Here is a 22,387-nt window from a genome sequence, read left to right as displayed (position 1 = left end):
GAATTGCCCAATGTAAATATAATATATAGAATTTATAATGTAAATATAGAACTTATATTTATTGCTGAAATGTATCTATGTTTATTATTACATTATATATTACATTTATATTTACATATGTAAATATAGCACTTATAACTGAAATTGAACAAAACTTAGAGTTTTATATCTTTTACTATTATTATTACTTTTTTCCTACTATTTCATCACCTCTATTGACCTGAAAGATCCTTGAAAATCAGTGTCTTACTACACAGTCAGTATCTTGCAAGAGCATGTGATTGACGTTTGTTGAATGATTAAAAATGCTTAACAGATCTAAAGTAAGTCTATTTTTTGAAAATCAGCATTTATTCTGTAATACAAACTTTAATTTCACACACTTAAAAATATTTGCAAGATATCAAAATATGTAATGGCTAAATTTACTATTAATTAAACTAGATTTTCTGAGGATATGTATGCATTTCAGAACTCTGATAGGCTAAAAATTGTTGCTTCTCCTATCTCCTTAAATGTCTCTTCACAGAGTTTTTAAATTCTCCAACATTTAATTAGCAGCAATAATTACTTTTGCGTACTTTAGCGTTACTGCCTTTTGTTTTGTGAGGTAGATTATATCAAAATTATTTCTTTTTCCAGAAGATTAAAGACAAATTAGTGGAAGATATGCATCAAAGATTCTTAATGTATGAAACCATTTCCAACAAAATGCTTTTTATTTAAGTCAAAATTGGATTTCCATGGTTTGGGGCTTCAGGGCTTCTAAGAGCCTTGCTCCCACAGATTTAAGACTTGAACTAGACATCAAAGGTTATCATGTGGCTCATTCAAGGCAATAGCTGAAGGATTTGGCAACTGCTTTCTATGGTTTAGCTTTGCTTGAATCCTCCCCTTCAAAGCAGCTGTTACTCTGTCCTTGCGATTAAGGACAAGATGTTCTATTTGTATGTTTGTATGTTTTTTCAATTGTATTTTAAGGATCTTCTCTGTGCACGGGAAAATACTGGCAGACAGGTAAGTAAAATACATCCTTTGCTACCAAGGATTGTGCTATGTAAGGGGGAGACCACATGCTGACTCAAGTTTTCTATAGAAATAATATCGTGCGACAGATTCTTTTTTTCAATATCAAAACAGAAGGAAGAAAAAAACCTGTCACAAGGAGAGGAGTACAGGATGGAATCGGCACCCTGAGGGCTTTTTCCTCATTTGTTTTTTTCTGTTGTTTCAATTCTAGGTTCTGATATTTTTGTGGGTTGGGAGGAATGATTGGGCATTTAGGATCATGATCACAAAGGATTTTTTTTCGGTCATCCTCTCGCCATGGTCTAAAGCAGTAATGTAAACTCTGATAATGGAAATTATTTCACCACTGTTTTGCACCTTCGCTGCTATAACCCAAATTTTCATAATAAGGAGTGACTGATAGATATCCTTTTTACTGAAAAACAGTAGTTGTATAAACCTCAGGCTAAATTTGTTTGAGAAAATACTGTATTTTGCTGGATTATGTAGCCTGAAAGTGACCTAAAGTGCATTTTATTATCAGTTTATTTATCTTAGCCTATGTGGTTTCTGTGTGTGTGTGTGATACTCATGATTAATGGTGTCAAAACCCCACACAATTTTGAACACTACAAAAATAAAGAGGCAGTTTGATGATTATCATCTAATTTTAGAAGAAAATCATGGCACAGAATTGTCGTTTGCTTATATTAAGTATAGTCTCCATTACTACCTTGTATTTTCATCTTTCACTTTACCTCTGAATATAGATTCTTCTTTTCCTAAGTGTTCCTGAGCTATGATTTAAAGATAAGCAACTAAGAAATGCACGTAGTTTATAGGGTGTTAAGTGACAAGCAAGAGGATCTATTTCAGGAAATTAAAATGGCAACTTGAGGGATTTTACTTTTCTTTAAATTAGGTTTATTAAATACAAATTTTCTCATTTATATCAATTCCGTGATATTTCAAAACACTAGAAAGTTGTTAGTTTAAAACTTCACACAATTGATTTAAAGAAGAGATTTGTTTAAAGTTTTTCACCAACTCTCTAGAATGCCAGTCATAGTATAAAGTGCCAGACCCACTATCAATTTTGGGGAGGGGGGGCATGATCATAGAATGCAGAGGATCCTGGGGCTAAGGATCGAACCCATGCTACTACAGTGACAACACTGGCTCCATAACCCGCTGAGCCACTAGGGAACTCCAAGACTTATCTATTTTTAATATGGTGTCAGCAGCCCCTGTATTGTATGTCTTAAGAACTATTCAGTTTTCGGTACATTTCTTGATTGTTTTTTAAGGTTTTTTGTTTGATTTTTGTTGTTTCCTTTTTAAAATGTGGATGCTATTTTCATGGGGGAAAAATAATGCACAGACCAAAAGAAGAAAATTACATTGAGTCAATGTTAATGGAAATTGACTTCGGTTTTACAAAGGAACACTTTCGAGTTGTGAAGTTTTGAGTTTTGTCTTAGTTTCATCAAAATCTCTCAGATTTTTATGAACGCAATTGAAATCAGGAGATGATCCCAAAGGAGAGACTGGGGGGAGCGGTGAAAATAGACCATTTCAGTTGCACAGCAACATCTTTTCTGTTTTGAAAATAAATCTTTGCAGGTGTGTTTCCGATCTAGCTTTCTTGCTCAAGGAAGAATGTTTATCATTTTCTGAATTTACCAGCAATTGGTGTGCGCTGAGGGCTCATTTATTTCTTACAAAATGTCGCTAACTCACTCCTGTCCTCTTAAATTTAAAACAGCTGCTACCCACTGGCAGGATCTAAATCTTAACAGAGACAGAATTCCAGACTCCGTATGCCTGTATTACACTCTTGTTAATAACCATCTCTGTCTGTCAAGGTGACAGCGGGACAATGTGGGTCCTACACTCACATTTTCTCTGTCCCTGTGTAAAAAGCTAAAGCTTTTATTTTGTTAATAAAGACCTATGATTTAATTTAAAAAAACTCTTCTGATTATTGAAGCACTATAATTTGGTTTTGCTTGAAGCACTCTAACTTCCAATATTGTTTCCTTTCTCTGCAGTTATATTTTTAATATTATCTGGGAGTTAGGGTAGCTTATTTACTGAGAGAAAGTAGCAGAGGGATCCAAACTCAATGTTAAAAGGCAAGGCAAATTTGAGGAAAGAAACATAGTCTTTAAATTTTCAATTGTTTAGGATTTTATTTCCAGATTCCATTTTCATAATGTAGAATTTACAATCTCAACATTTATTTGGAAACAAGACAACAATTTCAACTTTTTCATGACCGCCTCACTGTTGAAAATAAGAGTTTTGACATAAGCTTCACCTGGATTCTCAGTCAAGGATACTCTTTTCATTTTTACCTTCTTTTGACCCGGTTGCCTTGCCCAAAAGCTATCATTTTGTTTTCCTTTCTCTTTGGTTTTCTTGCAGAACAACTGTTCAGTTTCTATAAAGATAAATTCATCTGTCTTGAAAAATGCTAAAGATTATTTTCATGCAGAAGATAAATCACTGGAAGAGACAGTAAAGAATTCAAAAGGTACTTCACGTTCTACCAGAGCGAAATCCAAATCTTTCTCCTCCGCAGTGAATTCATGGTTTCCTGGAAGATAAGATCTCATCCTGTTAAGGACTTCGTCTTAGAAAAGAAGAGAACATAATCTCTCAGGGGAACTGCAGGATCATAATTCCTAAAATCAAATATATCAATAAACACAGCTCTTACTTTAAAATAGTCAACCAAGTCTCCAGAACTTAGAGTGTAAAAAGTTGATGTCAAATTGTAATATCCTATAATAACATCAGTCTGTAAAAGAGAACAAATGATTGTTTAATTAGTTTAAAGTTTTATTCTCATAAATAAAATCCAAATGCTTGGTCATCATTCATATATTGTGAATGCCTTTTCTTAGTGATGAGACTTAACTTTGAAACTAATGTGCTGCTTTCCTGTGTGAGAAAGAAAGATAAAAAAATAAGCCTCTTGGGAATGGGAAGAAAATTTCCAGTCTCTCACCAGCCAATCTAATTTTTAATCATCTCTCTCTCTCTCTTTCTCTCCTCCTCCCTCCCTTGTTCTCTCTCTTGCTCTTTTTTCCCCCTGAAATCATCGTCATTTTCACCCCCTCATCCTGTTTTACAAATATAACTAATTTTGCAGAACTGAGGTTTGGATTTCATTTTTCACCTTGAAGTCTTTGCTTATATTTGTTCCCTGGCCAACGTGCTAGTCCAGAACTCAAAAAAGATTTTTAGAAAGTACAGACTCTGATAAAGAAGCTACATGATATTCTAGATATAAGATATCAGGAACAAAGTATAGCAAAAATTTCCTAATATTTAATGTTTTTTTTTACACTACACAACTTATCTTTGTATTTATTATTCATTCACCAAAAATGTACTGAAAATCTATAATCCAGTGAAGATGGCACAAGGATCTAGAATTTGGTTTCCACCTAGAAGAGATTACAACTTAGTAGGAGGGTCAAATAAGTTTCAAGATTAGATGATGGATTCTCACATCAAGGATTGCATGGTGCTAAGCAGAAACAGTGAGGCGACTTCCCAGAGGAGGTGCTATCCCATCCAAGGCAGAACAGAAGAGTAAAGCAGAAGGTAGGGAATTTATCCTTGGCAGAGAGGAGACCACAAGCAAGAAAGTGGGTGTGGGGAGTTTGGGGATGTAGATTTACATTGTCTGAAGGACACCGTCACTGGAGACAGAGGAAGCTGAGGACAAAGATGCACTGGAGCCAGCCCATGAGAGCCTTTGTACCCCAAATGAAGAGTTAATATTTTAGTCTATAGGCAAAGGGTTTTAAAGCAGAGAAATGGCATAATCAGCTTTGAGGTGATCAGAGAGAGACTCTTCTAAGATAGACACTGAAATCCTGGATTTTCATGCAGCAGTTCATCTGGAGCGTAATGTTGGGAATAGTACCTATAGGAGAGTGAAGGCAAGGAGGGAGGGGAAGAGGGTTGGGAGAGGGTGGAGGGAAGGAGGTGGGGAAGAGGGGCAGCATTGCATCCCATGGGGAGCTCTGGAGCTGAACTGGCCATTCAGAGGCGTCCCACACTGAACTGTCCCACCAGGTGCCCAGACCTGACTCACACCGAGAAGTCACTGGATGTGAGCTGTCCCAGGGAGCAACCAGGCTTGGACAGGCTGATTCCTGCAGGTGAGAGCAATTCCTGGTGAGGAACAGCGCTGTGATCTGTCACCAACCCACATGTCCGGCAGCTGGAGTGAGTGTCCCCATCCTGAAGTGGGATCTACGTGCTGTGTCACAGAATCCACCATGGGAGTTTATGGGCTTTTGCTGCTGTTAGGTTTTATTTATTTTTTTGCCTAACCCTGAATGTCATTCACTCAAAGTGGATCATAGTTCTAAATGCAAAAACTGAAACTATAAAACTTTCGGATGTTCCATGTTACCCAAGTCACAAGAACTATCACATTTAAATTTTTTGAAATGAAATCCAGTGTGACTTTGCTTCTACTCTAGAAAAGCAGAAAATGCTATCTATATATCTATCTATCCATCTATCCATCCATTTATCCATCCATCCATCTATCCATCTACCTACTTTCCTGGTTCCTTTTCATACCTTTGGGTTGTATACAGACCACAAAACAATGGGGAAGAGCCTCTGGTCTTCAGTGCCCTGTGGCTGCCACTCCTGGTCATCCTTGCCCATGGGCCTGTGTAATCCATTCACAGATACAGAGCCTCATGCCTCTGGATCAAGTGTGACCCCAGACACTCTGTAGAGAATCCTAACGTCTAGCTTCTGAGCACGCACACTCCTTGGGGCCCTGTGTAGAGTTGGGCCATTGATGGAACCTATAATTGACGTGAATCCCCTCTCCAACATCCCCCTTCTTGCCCCCCAACTGCCAGCCCCTCTTTCACCTTTGCAACTGTTCCCCAAGTATGGATGGCGGACCAGAAGCATCATCTGAGAACTGCTTTACAGTTTAAAATTTGTCAGGCAGCTCCCATGTGTAGTCAGGGCTGAGAATCACTGTTGTAGATTTCAGAACAAGGATGATGACAGAGCTGCCTAAGAATATACACACCATGAATACATTTTAAAATATTTAAATGATTCAAGTCTAGGACAAGGAAGTGTTAAGTGTATTGAGAAGTTACCAGTCCAGTCTCTTCATTAGCTGAGAAAACCTTCTTGGGAAAAGTGGGGTATAAGGATACAAATTGCAGAATATTCTGGTTCTTTTTGCAGACGAGGGGTTTCCTGGAGGATGGCTTCCATCTTGGATGGTAAGTGGCTTTGGGAATGTAGGTCAAGCATGACTGAGCAACGGGATGGAAAGAGCCTGAATCCTTGACACCATCATGGGTGGACTGGTCCTAGATCATGTACATCCAGACCTTTTTACACACTAAGAAATGATCTTTAATCTTGTGTAAGCCTGTTACCTCATGGTTTTTCTGTCACTTGCAACCAAACCTTATCCTGACTAATGTCAGCAGCAATACCTAGCATATGACCAGACAAGAGCATCTTCTCCTAAAAATAGACTAATTAAATACCTACATTCTATACACCCTCAAAACTTACTTTGAAGTATAATTTAAAGGTGACTGAGACCACCATGTGTGGTATAGAATGAAACATGAATGTGATAATTAAGAAAGTAATTAGCTTGCCTTCTCCCATGTGGTTACATGAGAATAGAGGCCAAGGGAAAGAAAGAAACTTCTGTGACTCTGCTGGGGAAGCACGGGTGCTCTGGGAATGCTGTCAATACAACAGTCACCTATGCTGGGCCATACTGGACATCCAGTCTTTTATTTATTTTTTTATTTTTGGCTGCACTCAGCTTGTGGAAGTTCCCAGGCCAGGGGTCAAACCTGTGTCACGGCAGTGACCCGGGCAGCTGCAGTGGGGTCCTTAACCCACTGTGCCACAAGGGAACCCCATCTTCTCTTTTGCTCTCCAGGTTTTCCTAAGTATTTTTCTCTTTTCTTTAAATACCGAAAAGCGGTATCTTACTGGGAAATCTCAAATGCACAAAATGTTAATTCTCTAGAAGACATATACAAACTGAAAGAAAAAAATCTATTGGTCAGGCAAAAAGTAACTTGAAAATCATTAATTCACTTAAAGCATTTCTGGACATAAAGCTGTTTATTTTGCAGGTTTTATGATCCTTCTTAAGCTAGAGACTTAACTGCTCAAGCCCTTCACTTTCAAGATCCATCATAAGCTCAAGTGCCTTCAGGGGCCAAGTGGGTGGGTTAAATAGCCCCCAGATGGGATTATGGGAAAATGGGAATATCTGTCTCTGAACTGGGCAGCTTCACACCAATAATGAACAGAGGTAACTAGGGGGGCCCACCATCAGCAGAGCCTCTGATTTTTTTTTTTTGGGGGGGGAAGGAAATATATGCTTTTTAAATGTTATCTTCTGATAGTCAGTTAAAAATTTTCAAAACAAAACATAGACCAAAGCAAACACCTCAGTGAGCTGAGTACCATCTGAAGTTTAAAGTCTAGATGCAACTGGATCTGCGTTTGCAAAATCAGATTTTAAAATTTAACTTTAGGGTGTTCCCACTGTGGCACAGTGAGTTAAGAATCCAACTGCAAAGGAAAAATTTAAACAACAACAACAAAAACAACAAAGGATCCAACTGTAGCAGCTCAGGCCACTGCAGAGACATGAGTTAGATCCCTAAGCCCAGTGCAGTGGGTTAAAGGATTTGGTGTTGCTGCAGCTGTGGCTTGGATTCAGTCCCTGGCCTGGGAACTTCCATAAGCAGTGGGCGTGGCCATAAAAATAATAAAATTAAACTAAAAAGTAAAAAAGTAAATAAAAAATAAAATTTGACTTTAATTTGGCCTTATTATCTTGCTTTAATTGATTACAAATTGTCTGAACCCAATATAAAGGGCAAATAATAGATGACAAGCTGTTGAGGAGAGACACGCTGAAGTAATTGCCAGAGGGAACCATCACATACCTTTTGAGCCAGATAGAACTTAACTGGAATAAAACTCGGAGACATTGTGACTTTGTTTTTCCAGAACAGGGGCTTTGAGGATAATCAAGGGTTTTAGTGATGACAGAGAGGACCTCTGCCTCCGGAATTACATCTACCTGTCACCTATCAGGGAGATGACAGTCCCTCTTCAGCTAACTGAATTCAAGAAATTTGCCCAACACTTTTATGTGTCGGGAACTGTGTTAGGTGCTAAGGACACAAAGTTGAGCGAATCAGTCTTGGTATTCAAAGAATTCATACTTAGTGGGGAAGAGAAAAAAAGCATAAAAATTGTAATACAATCTATTGTGTACTAAAAATTAAAAAAATGCTATCAATTATAAGATAGTCCACTATTCTTTGGTAAATCTAGGAAGAGATTACTTGAACTATGCAGTCCTTCCAATTGTAAGATGCATTCAGATTTCAGAGGTATTTAAATGTCATGTTCAATAGGAGCTTCCAATCTGGTGCAGTGGGTTAGGGAACCCATGTTGCTGCAGCTGTGGTGTAGGTTACAGTTGCAGCTTGGATTCAGTCCCTGGCCCAGGAATTTCTATATACCTCGAGTGTAGCCAAAAAAGGAAAAAAAAAAAAAAAAGTCATGTGCTATATATATTTTATTATTATTAAAGTATGGTTGATTTACAGTGTTGTATCAATTTCTGCCTTAGAGCATAGTGACTCCCCATACACACACTCTTTTTCTTGTACTGTTTTCCATCATAGTCTATCCAAAAGACTGGATATAGTTTCCAGTGCTTATACAGTAGGGCCTGATTGCTCATCCATTCTATATGTAATAGTTTGCATCTACCAACCACAAACTCCCAGTCCATCCGCCTTCCCCTTTGGCAACCACAAGTCTATTCTCTATGTCTGTGAGTCTATTTCTGCTTTGTAGATAAGTTCATTTGTGCCATATTTTAGATTCCACATATAAGTGACATCATAGGTATTTGTCTTTCTGACTTACTTCACTTAATATGAGAATCTCTGGTTGAATCCGTGTTGCTGCTAATGCCGTTATTTCATTCTTTTTTATGGCTGAGTGGTATTCATGAAAGAGCGGAGGGAAGAGAGGATCAGACCATCTGGGCAAAGCAGGGAGCTCCAGTGAATATTTTCGGCTGAAACTGGAAGTCAGATCACTTTAAGCTGTGTGGCCTCGGGCAAGTCACTCAAACTCACTTTTCCCCTCATCTCTAAAACAAGGTAAAAGCAGGAGTTACTCTGAAGAGTTGTGAAGATTAAACAAAGATTTCACATATCGATTTTGTTTTAAGTGCTCAGTGAAGACTGGCTATGATTAGCAGAGGCAATTCATGATAGAAAGGGGAGGTCTTTTCCAAGGCACAAGGGAGAACACACATTCCAGGGAGGGAGAAAAGCATGCACAAAGACCCCGGGGCCAGTTTCTGGAACATTCTGCCCGACTGCTGTGCTGTAGCAGGTGAAGCTTCTTCCTTGAGGAGTTCTATATCTTTTGGACACCCTCTTCTTTTTCCTGCACCTTCCTCCCCTGCCCTGCCATCCCAACACACCCACGAAGACATCTTGGTTCTTTCAGCTTTTTCCTCAAAAGCCGCTCCTGGCCCTTTACGCAGCCAGCCCTAGTGACCAGCCCTCCATTTCCGTTCTCATTCCCCCATCCGGATCTTGCTTCTGGAAGAAGCCTTTGTCCAGCATCCTTTGTTTAAGAGGATTCTTTGCTGTTCCTCCTGTCTGTCAGTTTCCTTAAGGGATGTCATGCACAATAGGGCATGAATTCCCCAGAGTTCATTCCCTCTGAACATTTAGTGACCCTCACCCGCTCTGAGGTTTGGAGGTTACCAGACTTCTCCAATTAAATGGGCACAGAAGTACCTGATTAATAATAGACCTGACCTTGTTTGAGGTTTTGGTATATTGTGTTGCCTCATCATTTATTTATTTTTATTTTTTTATTTTTTTGTCTTTTTTGTCTTTTGTTGTTGTTGTTGTTGTTGTTATTGTTGCTATTTCTTGGGCCGCTCCCGCGGCATATGGAGGTTCCCAGGCTAGGGGTCCAATCGGAGCTGTAGCCGCCGGCCTACGCCAGAGCCACAGCAACGCAGGATCCGAGCCGTATCTGCAACCTACACCACAGCTCACGGCAACGCCGGATCCTCAACCCACTGAGCAAGGGCAGGGACCAAACCCGCAACCTCATGGTTCCTAGTCGGATTCGTTAACCGCTGCGCCACGACGGGAACTCCTGCCTCATCATTTAAAATGGTTTTCCTCCTAAAGGCATTTTCTTCTCAGTATTATTTCTATTTTATTATTATTATTTTTTTTTATGGCTGCACCTGTGACATATGGAATTTCCCAGGCCAGGGGTCAAATGGGTGCTGCAGCTGAGGTCTCCACCACAGCTACAGCAACACAGGATCCAAGGTGTATCTGTGACCTACACTGCAGCTTGCCAGTGCGGGTTCCCTAATCTGTTAAGCTAGGCCAGGGATTGAACTCGCATCCTCAAAGAAACAGGGTTGTGTTCTTAACCCCTGAGCCACAACGGAAACTCCCTTGGTATTATTTCTATTAACACGGTGGCCCCATTTTAGAAAGGAACTAGTATCTTGAATAAGAAACCCAGCCAGTCTGTGGATTTGAGGCCCTGCCTCCATTCATTGCTCTATGCATCTTTAGTGAGTACCTGCTCGGGGTTCAGTACGCAGCTACCAGGAAAGATCTGAGATAGAACAAGACCTACATTGTGCAAACTCTCACAGAGCAGCCCAGCAGGGGTGCAAATGAAAATCATGTCCAAGGCTCAGAGCAAAGAGTTTAGGGAAAGCTTCTTAGAGGATGCTTCTGCTCAGTAGAGACCAACAGGATGATGAGAATTAGTTCAGTAAAGGGGTGAGAGAAGAGAGATGGTAAAATGAGACACAAAATAGTACTTTGCAAACCATGTGGCTGCAGACATGTGTCAGATTGTGGGATTAATAACAATCTCTTTCTTCTTTTGATTTTTAGGGCCGCATGTGTAGCATACGAAAGTTCCCAGGCTAGGGGTCAAATCAGAGCTACAGGTGCCGGCCTACATCACAGCTCATGGCAACACAAGGTCCTTAATCCACTGAGAAGGCCGGGGGTCACTCTGGAGAGGCTTCATGGATACCAGTCGGGTTCGTTACCTCTGAGCCATAACAGGAACTCCAAGCCCTCCAATTTCTGTCCTTGGTCTCCCGTCCAACCAAGCTTCCCAAGCAAGCTTCTTTCTTAGAATAACCTCTCCATTGGGTATAACGCTTGTTTTACGGATGTTGATCATATTCCTATTATATACCTTTTTTTTTTTTTTCTTGCTGGAGGCAGGAGTCCTTCTGCATGTAGAAGGAACCTGCTTATTGTGTTGATCACCTGGGAAAAAATCTCTCAGACCAGATTCTGGAGCTGAGAGGCAGACAAGGGGGTTGGAGTGGGATTTGGTTTCTGCTGATCTTGATTCTGAACCATGAAATATGCATAGAAGTCAGGCAAGGGTAGTTAAGACAGCGTTCTTGAAACTTTTTGGGTTGTATTCCATGGTAAGAGATACATGATCATAGCAACTTGATATACTCACAAAAGGACTGAACAGGCACTAGTCTCCCAAAGTTTGTGTTTTGGTCAAAATTACCCCTGTTGTATGGGATATATAATTTGATATTTTATATTTTGGATTCTGATGAGTGTTTTGGGGGTGATAGTTCATCAGTGGGTCACAAAATCAACTTAATGAGTCATGAAGAGCTCTTTGAAAATGGAAATAGAAGAGGCGTTCCCTGGTGGTTCAGTGGGTTAAGCATCCCGCGTTGTCACTGCTGCGGTGCAGGTTTGATCCCTAGGCCAGGAATTTCTGAATGCTGCAGCTGTGGTCAAAAAAAAGAGTAAGAAAGAAAGAAAACACTGAAATAGAAGTATTCAAGTAGAGACAGGTTGGTAAACAGTGAAGAAGAAACCCCCACATTGTGGTCAGTCCCTAGGATCCGGAATTTACAGATCTTGTACTTTGCAGCCTGTTTCCTGCATGAATCTCAATACAGATTAGCGGTTACAGCTGCAGATTCTGGAGTTTCTTGACTCTGCTACTCAGAGGCTTTGAGACATGCAACATTTGGTCTCCTGCACTCTGCCTGCCTCAAGTGTAAATGGGAGATGATAACAGCACTTACCTCATCCAAGTGCAAGGATTAAATGAATTAATTCAGTGTCTGGTGCGTATACACATCCAGCAAATATTAGCCATTAAATTTCAACCTCTTTCTTTTTCCCCTCGTATTAAGGTTCAACTTTTCCCTGTTTGCTAGTAGGACAAAAGAAAGAGCGCTCTGCAACCCAACTTGCAAGGGGCAGCAGATATCAGAGTGAAAGAACCACCAGGGAAAATTGAAACTCCAAAGGCCAGAGTGAGGAAAGGTCCTTAGTTTTTACAGTGGTAACCCTTGAATGTCCAGGATTTTTGTTTTTGTTTTGTTTTTCTTAAAGAAAGCAGTTCCCCTAACAGTTCCTTTCTCTAATATCAACTAACATTTGACCCCAGCTCTTGGCTACTTACCTAGATCAGATTCCAGTCTGTTACAGAAACTGGCCTGAATCTGATAACGTATTTCCCCCTGAATTTCTACCTGATATTCCCTGTGGTTCCGCTCCTTGTCAGGGTACCTTTCTGCTTGTCAAATTTTGTTGGCCACATTACTTCTTTCCTGCATGTAGCAATAGAGGAGGTTTTGGGTTTTTGTTTTGTTAGAAAATCTTGGGGTATCAAGAGGAAAAAAAAAACTAATAAGTTGTGAAGGAAAGAATGTATCCTGTTGTATCATCTTTCAGAGGCAAAAGTACTTTGTATTTAAAAACTTCTGGAGTTACTGTTGTGGCTCAGTGGAGACAAATCTGACTATCATCCAAAGGAACGCAGGTTGGATCCCTGGCCTCCCTCAGTGGGTTAAGGATCTGGCATTGCTGTGAGCTGTGGTGTGGGCAGCAGATGCAGCTGAGATCCCAAGTTGTTGTGGCTGTGGTGTAGGCTGGCAGCTGTAGCTCTGATTAGACCCCTAGCCTGGGAATTTCCAGATGCTGCAGGTGTGGCCCTAAAAAACAACCCCCCCCAAAAAAAAAACATAAAAAAATTTCCAATTTTGGGGATGACACAAATAAAACATTTATAGGCATGTACATAATGAAATTAACAATTTAAGTTTCTTAAAATTGTTGCTTTGGGTGGAAAAATATAAACATTGCTATTTTTCAATATATAGAACTTTTTTAAAGCACTATTTCTATTACTCTGGCCCACAGAACAAAAACTTTTCTTTTTCTTAAAATTATGTACAAACTTCACAAATGTCTTACATCAGTTGATAATGATCATTAAAACATTGTATGAGATGTTAAGATAAAATATCCAAATCAGAAACTTCTTTAAACTTTAATTACTTAAGTGGATTTTTCCTGAATAACGCACATGTTTACTTTTAACCAGCCCAGATGTCAAGAGTTAAAGGCTAACATTCCCAGTCATCACTCTTTCCTATGAACATACTACAGTATTTTCAATGAGAGTGTAAACAAACCATTGTTTTAGATTTTATTTACACTGGAGCTGCCTGGCAAAATTCCAAGATTGTGCTAGCTATTTGTAATGATTCCAAGTTAAGTTTTTAAAAGTGATCCTTTCTCTCTTCAATACTTCCTCCTTAGGGTCTATTTTCAAGGCCTGTTTTTCCCATTCTTTTTCCGCAAGACATATTGTCTCAGCTACTTTTTTACCGTAACATTTTTTTTTTCTGTCTGTAAGAGTAATACAAAAATCCTACAAGCCAGGAATAAATCTGTTTACTACGTTGCCATCGGTTCCAACAGCCTTCATTTTTCCTTCCACTGAGCCATCTTTTAACCAGAACTCATCATTTGTAAGAACACAGAAAATAGCATAAAAAGGAGCAGCGACCCGGGGTTGGGCACAGCAAAGTATCACGTGAGTAGGACGTGGTGGGAAGTTTACACCAGCGAAGGAAAGTACGTATTTGTTTACATTGATCATCCTTTGCTAAATAGAAGGGAACGATAGTCTGCAAGCAGTTTCTTCGAGCCAAAGCGGGAAACCAGTAGGAAGGGGAGAGGCTAAAAACTTAACTAAAAGGCAACAGGATCAGCAGGGACAGGGCGGGGTCTCCGGGGCGCTTAGAGCGGGAGCCGGAAGGGCGGACTCCAGGGGGCGGGGCTGAGCCGAGAATGGGCGGGGCCAAGCTAGGGCAGGTCCGGTTGGGGTGGATCCTAAGCAGGAGTGGGCGTGGCCGAGATCAGGCCCGTCCTGTTGGGGCGGAGCCTGGGGCGGGGCGAGGTACAAGCGAGGGCCGGTGGGAGAGCTGACTCCTCCCCGCCGAGAGGCCGTAGCACCTGATGGAGAACAAATGGTGTTTCCGCACGTGGAGAACTTTTAAGGAACACGTGAGGGAAGGAAGGCAATGTCTGTGGAAAATCTACCTCACAATCCTGTCGTTCTGCCCCAGTCCCTTGGCGATAGCTTGTTTGCTATGTTCCCGGGGTCTCTGTCCCCTCCTGTTGATCTCCCGCCCCCGAGCGACACGCCTAAAGAGCAGTTTTCTCAAGCAGCCTCTGCTCTCAGTGGCTGGGCCTATGAAGCCCGCCAGGCGGCAGCCACGCAGGCCGTCTGCGCCTGCGCCCAAGGCCGAGGAGAGGGGCGTGTCTCCCGCCGGCGCGCTGGGGGCGGAGCCGTGGGGGCGGGCGGTGGCGCCCCGAAGGCTGACCTGCCCGCGCGCGGGGTCCCGTGACGTCACCTCGCCGTGACGCGCACGCTGTAGGAAAACTGTAAGTTTCTGAGGATTTCCTGCAGCTCCCGGGGCCTGCGGGGTTCGCCCAGCGGCTCTCTCTTTCGGAGTCAGAGGCGACCGTGGGTTCTGGTCCTGGGGTGGTTCGGGGAGCCACAGAACGCGGCGACGGGATAGGTACCCGCCCAGGGAGGGAGCGCGCCCTCTGCAGCGGGAGGGCGGGGAGTGCGAGCGGGCTAGGCCGCGCCCCTGGAGGTCCGCAGCTGGCCCCTGGGCCGCGGGCGAAGGCCAGGGAGGGGGAGCCCGTAGGCGGAGCCCCTGTTCTTTCTTCTCCGGTGAGGACACTGGCTTCCCCTCTGCCCCGGAGTTTGACAGGTTGAGTAAGGGATGCAGGGTTGCTTCAGAGACCCCATATCCGGCTAGCGACCATATCGCTGAAGACAGGTGGTAACATTTGCTGCCTTAGTTTCCTTTCTGTGTGAAATAGAGATAAAACAGCTTCTTGCCTCCCTAGTACACATCGCACAGGGCCAGGAGCGTTGGGAGAGCATGTGTGGTAACACAAGCACGCACGTAACCCTGTAGGGAGGAAGCTTAAAAAGACGATGATTATTCTGAGAATGTGTTGACTAGCAGCCATCTGACAAAGCTCTTGTAGGTAGGCATCCATTTCACAATTTTGCCTTTTTGCTTTCCTCTGCCCCATCTGATGATGGACCACACTAGAACCCCATGGCCGTTTTGAACTCTTGTTTCTGAACTTGATGAAGCAGGGATCAAGCAATTCACAGTCTCCTGGGCAAATACGAGACGCCCCCCCCCGCCGGCCTCCCCCGCCCTGTTTGGTTTTGCAGAGACAACTTGGAGCGTTCCAGATCAATACACGTACACTCATCACAGACACTGAGTTTTAGGGGTGGTTGCTGTGTCAATTTGAAGTACCCCATCATCGTCTGACAGCCTGACTTGTTTGGTTGGCCAGGGGTTGGTACATAATTGATGAGTTAGTGCCGTGCTATAAAACTTGTCAAATTCAGGAACAAGGATTTATCAGGAGCTTTGAAAGGAAGACTATTGGGCTCGCCTCAGCGTGTATTTATTCTGGAGATTGAGAGAACACATTTCTGTGAATTCAGCTCAGGGGCCTAATACCCTTCCATCCTCATTCGGAGAGCCTTAGAATCAGAAAGCAGGGATTCTAATCTTTTTTTCCCCCTGGTAGTTACTAGCTTTGTGTCTAAAATTATGTCACCCAGATTTGGAACTTTCTTTTTTCTCTCTAAAATGGGAGACAATGCTATATCTGCTGTTGCTTTTTCTTCAAAGATCAGAGAGATCATGAATGCGAAAACGAGGGACCAGTTAAGCACAGTATTGTTATTAAGAAATTTGCGCCAGTCCCCTAGTCTGGATGAGATGTGTGCATCAAAGTCAGGTTCTGAGTCCGAACTAGAAATGGAGCAGCAAATAAGACAAAGTCTCCGGCCTGGTGGAGCTCATGTTCCAGCGGGGCATCAGGCAACAAAAAATAAGTCCATCATACTGTCTAAGTGTTGAGTACAGTGAAGTAAAAGAAGATAAGAACAATCTGGGCAAACTGAAGTTGCTTCACATGGGGTCTGTCAAGGAATACCTTTTGAAGGAGGTAATAGGTGAATTGATTGACATAAGAGGAACCTCAGGTGAGAACATTTCAGGCAGGAATAATCACAGCCGTAAACCCTTACCTAGAGCTTACTGTATGTGAGGCCCTCTTCTAAATGCTGAATTACATTTTTACACCTTCTGAAGTTTGTACTCATAGGTCCATTTTTGTAGATGAGGAAACTGACAGAAAGCAGGTTAGGAATTTGCCCAAGGTTGCCCAGCTAAAGCGTGGTAGGGACAGTTTGAATTAGGGCAGCCTGACTTCAGAGTGCAGACTTTAGAGGACAATCCCATAGTGCCTCACAGCAGGAGCGACAGTGGAGCATGCTCCGAGGTGGCCAAGGCATGGCAAGGTGAGAGTTTTTAGAACACAGCAAGGAAGGGGGAAGGTGGTGGCGGGGGATGTTGGAAGGCCAGGCAACTGTAGGGGTCCTGGTAGGCCGTGGTGAAGTAAGCGTGATGGAAAACCATTGGAAAGTTTGCATCACAGGAGTGGCATCTGATTTCAGTTTTCTTAGATGGAGAGTTAGTTAACTGTGGGGTCAGAGTGGGGAGAATTGAAAATGGGGAGATGGGAAACGCTTGCTGTCCCCTGGGGGAGAGAAGATGGGAGCCTGGGCTAAGGGGAAGTGGTTGGAGAGGTAATAGTACGGGGTCAAATTCCTCGTACACTTTTTTCTTCTTTTTGGATGCCCGCAGCATATGGAGTTCCCAGGCCAGGGATCAGATCTGAGTTGTGGTTGTGACCTGTGCCAAAGCTCTGGCAATGTCCAATCCTTTAACGCACTGTGCAGGTCCAGGATGGAACCTGTGCCCTGGTGCTGCAAAAACACCACCAATCCCGTTGCACCACAGCGGGCACTCTCCCCCTGGTAGACTTTTGAAGCTCGAACCACTGGTGTGGGCTTTGTAGTTGGGGTGTGAGAAAGAGGAAGAAGGGTGACTTCTTGAGTTCCGGGCTGAAACAACTGGACAGTGGTGCTCTTTACTGAGAAGGAAGAAAGGGGTTTGGGAAGAAAACCGTGAATTTTATTTTATTTTTTTTTCTTTTTAGGGCTGCACCCACAGCACATGGAAGTTTCCAGGCTAGGTGTCGAATAGGAGCTGTAGCTGCTGGCATACACCACAGCAATGCAGGATCTGAGCCACATCTTCGACCCATACCACAGCTCATGGCAATGCTGAATCCTTAATCCACTGAACAAGGCCAGGGATCGAACCTACATCCTCATGGATACTAGTTGGGTTCCTTACTGCTGAGCCATGACGGGAACTCACTGAATTCTGTTTTGGACCAGCTTTAGGTGCCTGATTAGAAACAGCAGTACCAGTCCTAGTCATAGCAATAAGCACTGTGAGAGCATGAATTGTGTACTTGGCAGGGTTTTAGGCACTTTTACCCTTATCAATTCATTTAATTCTCATAGCAGTTGTGTGTGCAAGGAACCACTAGAGCCCTGCTTTACACATGAAAAGACAAGCATGGAGAGGTTAAAAGTGACCTGCCTACAGTCAGCCACCCAACTGGGTAGTGATGGAGCTGGGCTTCCTCCCCAAGCAGTCTGGCTTCAGAGTCATCACAACTCATCCCTGGAACTCCTTCCAAGTGGACGCATTGAATGGGTGGTTGAAGGTGTGAATGTGGAACTCTGGGAAGGTCAGGGCTGAAGACGCACGTTTACATTTCTGAAGAGAAAGCCTGCTCTCTCCTTCCTCATCTAAGCCTTGATTGTCTAGGGAGAAAAGAACACGGGCCATGGGGCTGTGCTCACTGGCTTTTCATTCCTCCATTCTGCTGAGGCAACTGTATCCAAATCATTTTCCTTCCTTGAGGGTCCAGAGAGTGAGGTCTGTATCTCTCTCATTTTTTATTTTTTTAGATTTTTTTTTTAAGGGCTGCACCTGCGGCATATAAAAGTTCCCAGGCTAGGGATTGAATCAGAGTTACGGCTGCTGGCGTGCACCATAGCCACAGCAACGCGGAATCCGAGCCACATCTGCAGCGCACACCATAGCTCATGGCAATGCTGGATCCCTGACCCACTGAGTGAGGCCAGGGGTTGAACCCACATCCTCGTGGATACGAGTCGGATTCGTTTCTGCTGTGCCACAATGGGAACTTCCTTCTGTGTCTTTATTATGTCTCTATTTCTCATCCCTAATCCGGTGCCTGCCGTGGAGTAGATGTCAGACTTTCTTTGCAGGACACGGGGTTAGGTTTGGAGGTCCAGCCATCAGTAGAACACAGCTCTCCTTCTGGAGGAGCAGAGTCTGAAGGAGGACCTTTGGGAATAAGACTAGGGCTGGCTGAACACAGAAGCCTGGGCTGGTGAGTTCACCCCAGCCTTCTCGCTGCCCCATATGCTTGAGGGGTGGGGCAGGAAGGGGTCAGAGCAACAAAAGAATGCCTAAGCAGTGGCAGATGGATTTGAGGCCTCCCAAGAGCTCTTTGCAACAAAAGAATGGCTCCAAACCTTTCATAGTTTCCCCTCTTTGCATTAGTTTTCTTTGGCAACCGTATAATTTTCACCAAATGAAGTAAAATTTGATATTTGAATATCCCAGTGGAGTGATGAGTTTTTCCAGCTCTATTACCTCAGTGTTGACAAGGGCTGGCTAGTGAAATAAGGGAGTTGGCTGGAAAGGTTGCAGATTGCATCATAGAGGGTGACGGAGGGCTCGTGTGAAGTATTTCGGCAGGTTTCCACCAGTTTAAGTATCTCTTGCCAAAGTTCCACACATTGGAATATGTTTGAGTTTCTCTTCCGATCATCCTTTTAACAATGAGCTATGTGGTTTGGTCGCAGAAAAAGGATCTGGTGATATTTGTCATAGATGGAACTATGAATTATATCTCTTAACATCTCTTAGAGGTGGAACAAGGTGGAACATAGAAACTTGAAGAATATACACAAAAATAGCTGTCTTTTTTCCGTAGATCTCTTTCGGGGCATGCAGTAACCTCCACACATTTATCACAACTTTACTACTTCCTAATAGCATTTCACATTTGAACCATTGAAAGATTATATAAATTTGCACCATCGTAGTTTTTATAATTATTTACAGAGTTTTTTCCTTCCAATATGTAAACTTATATTTTGTTTAGCCTTTTTAGCTTTTGGTGGGAGAATTGATCTGAATTACCAAGGCGACCAGAACTCCAAACAGGAGCCCTCCACAAGTATAAATGTGGAGATGTGCCATGTCATTTTGCAGTTCACAAATTTTTTATTTTTATTTTAGGGCTGCACCCATGGCATATGGAGGTTCCCAAGCTAGGGGTTGAATTGGAGCTACAGCTGCCGGCCTACACCACAGCCAGAGCAACACGGGATCCCAGCTACTTCTGCAACCTCCAGCACAGCTCACGGCAATGCTGGATCCTTAACCCACTGAGTGAGGCCAGGGATTGGACCCGCGTCCTCATGGATCCTAGTTGGGTTTCCACTGAGCCACAAAGGGAACTCCTAAAAGGTGAACGCCCTCTTGTGAACTCCCAGTTCACAAAATTTTAAATCTGCTATTGTATCAAGTGTAAATGTAATGGAGTGGGAGTAATTATTATTATTGTTTTTTAAGCCACGATTCCAGTTAGCTTAAGAACATTAGATATGATATAAAGTAGAATTATATCTTAAGTGGCCTGCTGATGGCTCAGGCTTTGTCAGTTTTAAACCCAGGCTCTGGGAGGGCAAGTTGATGGTTATTAGTCAGGTAGGTCCCAGCAGAGAGCGAGTGATGGTGAGCTCTCCTATTAAAAGACAACAGAAGCCACTCTTCCTAATGCTGACCAGATGAAATACAGCATCAAATTCCTTTTATCCAAGTTCCTTTGAAAATTTTTAATTATATAATTTATTTTTTTTATTTTTTACTTTTTTGTCTTTTTGGGGCTACACCTGTGGCATATGGAGGTTCCCAGGCTACGGGTCAAATGGGAGCTGTAGCTGCTGGCCTACGCCAGAGCCACAGCAACACAGTCTGTGACTTATACCATAGCTCACGGCAAAGCCGGATCCTTAACCCACTGAGGGAGGCAGGGACCAAACCCACAACCTCATGGTTCCTAGTTGGATTCGTTTCCACTGTGCCATGACGGGAACTCCTTTTTGTCTTTTTAAAAAATTTTTTTTTATTTATATAATTTAAAACTGGGAGTTTCCATTGTGGCTCATTGGGTTAGTCTCTATGAACATATGGGTTTGATCCCTGGCCTTGCTCAGTGGGTTAAGGATCCAGTGTTGCTGTGAGCTATGGCGTAGGTTGCAGACATGGTGTGGATCCTGTGTTGCTGTGGCTATGGCGCGTAGGCCAGCAGCTGCAGTTCCTATGTGACCCCTAGCCTGGAAATTTCCATATGCTGCAGATGGGTGTGGCCTTAAGACAAAGCAAAAAGAAAAAATTGTTACATTATGTTAAGAGTGCCAAGAAAGTCTATATATATGTAAAGTACATGTCTGTATATATGTAAAAAGAGTTCCCTGGTAGCCTAGTGGGTTAGGGATCTAGCATTATCACTGCTGTGGCTCAGGTCACTGCTGTGGCACAGGTTCCATCCTGGTCTGAGAACTTCTGCATGCCTTGGGTTCAGTTTTTTTAAAAAAAAAAAAAGAAAGGATCCAATGTTAATGTATGTTTCTTGTAGGAAACTGTCTAGCCCTGTGATGGTAGGTAGTGGGCATTAACATTAAATATAATTATGTAATTAATTATATAATATATTTCATTATAATTAAGAATTATAGTATAATTTAAAAAATTCCACTTACGTTTTCTCTTATTTTTGCATGTTGCCGTATATGTACATATTATATATTTAATAGCTGAATGCTAATTTGTGTACTTGTACTTAATATTTAAATGTTTGAATATATTTAATTTTAATAATTGAAATAGATAAGTGGCACTTAATTTTGATTCATTTCATATTTGGTTGCTTAGAAATTAAAATCATGAGGCTTGTTTTTTTTCTCACATAAACACTAACGAGTAATAATGAGTAAGTCATTAAGTCTGGGTAGGGTCTAAACTTCAGTGGCAGGTTAACCAAGTTGTCACCCCAAGCGAACTCCAAAGAAGAAAGTTCTTAGAGAGGATTAAGCAAGAATAGCTTGTTGATGGAAGAGATAATTTAACCACAACTCCCTGCCATACCTATAATTCTTCTTAAGATATGTCCTACAGTCAGCATTCTTTCCTTGAGTTCTTCTATTGCAAAACTCTTGAGTTTCAAGCTGCATTCTAAGCCATCAGCCTACAGAGAGAAATGTGAGGTAGACACTGGAGCGTGGTCAAGTACAGTGGCTTTAGCCCAGTGGTTCTCAACTGCGAATGATTTTGTCCCCTCCCTGACCCACCCTGAGGACTTTTGGTGATGTCTAGAGACATTTTTGGTTGTACCAACTGTGGGGGGGGGGGCATTGCTCCTGGCATCTATTTGGCAGAGGCCAGGGGTGCACTCAGATATCCTTTAGCACAAAGGGTGACCCCAGCATCAAAAAACTATCCAGTTCAGGAGTTCCTGTCATGGTGCAGCAGAAACAAATCTGATTAGGAACCACGAGGTTTCGGGTTTGAAACCCCCTGCTGGCCACTGCTAACCCCCTGCTAACCCACTGGCCTTGCTCAGTGGGTTAAGGATCCGGTGTTGCTGAGAGCTGTGGTGTAGATCACAGACATGGCTCAGATTTGGCATTGCTGTGGCTCTGGTGTAGGTTGACAGCTACAACTCCAATTAGACCCCTAGCCTGGGAACCTCCATATGCCATGGGTTCATCCCTAAAAGGACAAAAAATCAAAAAAAAAAAAATTATCCAGTTCAAAATGTCAACACTGATGATTGAGAGATCCTGCCTGTCATATATAGCTTTCTTTTTATCTTTTTCTTTCTTTTCTTTTTTCTCTGATGCTTTAGAAATT

General features: G+C 42.5%; 1 protein-coding gene across 15 annotated transcripts in view; it reads left to right on the top strand.

Moving 5' to 3' along the window:
• Window positions 1-22,387, top strand: part of ZNF438 (zinc finger protein 438) — a 440,040-nt gene that overhangs the window by 225,957 nt on the left and 191,696 nt on the right. For 11 of the 15 annotated variants that reach the window (XR_002336132.1, XM_021064202.1, XM_021064211.1 and 8 more), the window contains exon 1: window positions 14,738-14,858. The gene's annotated coding sequence lies outside the window, so the exon portion shown is untranslated. Of the gene's footprint in view, window positions 1-3,435; window positions 3,545-5,100; window positions 5,187-6,252; window positions 6,291-14,251; window positions 14,859-22,387 lie in introns of those variants that run through there. The other 4 variants (XM_021064197.1, XR_002336133.1, XM_021064204.1 and 1 more) reach the window with 4 other exon arrangements.

Source organism: Sus scrofa, chromosome 10 (assembly GCF_000003025.6).
Source record: "Sus scrofa isolate TJ Tabasco breed Duroc chromosome 10, Sscrofa11.1, whole genome shotgun sequence".
NCBI classification, from domain to species: domain Eukaryota; kingdom Metazoa; phylum Chordata; class Mammalia; order Artiodactyla; family Suidae; genus Sus; species Sus scrofa.
This window is presented reverse-complemented; position numbering and strand designations above follow the sequence as displayed.